Here is a 1194-nt window from a genome sequence, read left to right on the forward strand (position 1 = left end):
GTTGAGCTATAGGCGCCGAGCCAAGAGTTGTTTATTATCATTATGATTGTGGTGTTTTGTTTTTTGTTTGTCTCACTTCTTGTGGCATCATAGCTAATAGCAAACTCAAACTCTTGGGCTCAAGCAATTCTCTTGCCTTAGCCTCCCAAGTATTTGGGACTACAGGCCCCAGGCACAATGCCTGGCTGGTTTTTTTTGTTGTTGTTGTTTGTAGAGACAGAGTCTCACACTATCACCCTCAGTAGAGTGCAGTGGTGTCACACTGCTCACAGCAACCTCCAACTCTCTTGCCACAGCCGCCAGAGTAGCTGAGACTACAGGCATCCACCACAAGGCTCGGCTATTTTTTTGTTGCAGTTTGTCCGGGGCCAGGTTTGGACTCGCCCACCTTGGTATATGGGGCTGGCGCCCTACCCACTGAGCCACAGGTGCCACCCATGCCTGGCTGTTTCTAGAGACAGTATATCACTCTAGCTCAAGCTGGTTTCCTCAGGCAATCCACCCACCTTGGCCTTTCAAGGATTACAGACATGAGCCATTGTGCCCAGGCGCATGATGATGATTTTGAAACTGTAGTCTGGAGACAGTCTCAGGCTGTTGCCCTGGGTAGAGTGCTATGGCATTATAGCTCACAGCAACCTCTAAGTCTTGGGCTCAAGCAAGCTTCTTGCCTCAGTTTTTCTGTTTTTAGTAGAGATGGGGTCTCACTTTCGCTCAGGCTGGTCTCAAACTTGTGGGCTCAAGCCCAGAGTGTTAGGATTACAGGTGTGAGCCACCATGCCCAGCCTCTTTTGAGACAGCATCTCACTTGGTTACACTTTGTAGAGTGCCATGGTATCTTAGTTCACAGCAACCTCAAACTTTTGGGTTCAAGTGATCGTCTTCCCTCAGCTTCCCAAGTAGCTGGGACTACATATGCTCACCACAACACCCAGCTGTTTTTTTAGAGATAGGATCTTGCTCTGGCTCAGGCTGGTGTCAAACCTGCGAGCTCAGGCAATCTACCCACCTTGGCCTCCCAAATGCTGGAATTACAGGCATGAGCCACCAGGCCTGGCAGCTCTTGAATTTCATTTCTTTTTTTTCTTTTTTGAAACAAAGTCTTAAAAGTCTCAAAGTCTCCCTCGATAGAGTGCTGTGGCATCACAGGTCACAGCAACCTCCCACTCCTGGGCTTAAGCGATTCTTTTGCCT

General features: G+C 48.7%; 1 protein-coding gene across 1 annotated transcript in view; it reads left to right on the forward strand.

Moving 5' to 3' along the window:
- Positions 1–1194, forward strand: part of CCT3 (chaperonin containing TCP1 subunit 3) — a 25292-nt gene that overhangs the window by 17674 nt on the left and 6424 nt on the right. The window lies entirely within an intron of this gene.

This window comes from Otolemur garnettii, unplaced genomic scaffold (assembly GCF_000181295.1).
Source record: "Otolemur garnettii isolate 467f Iridium unplaced genomic scaffold, OtoGar3 scaffold00091, whole genome shotgun sequence".
Classification (NCBI taxonomy): domain Eukaryota; kingdom Metazoa; phylum Chordata; class Mammalia; order Primates; family Galagidae; genus Otolemur; species Otolemur garnettii.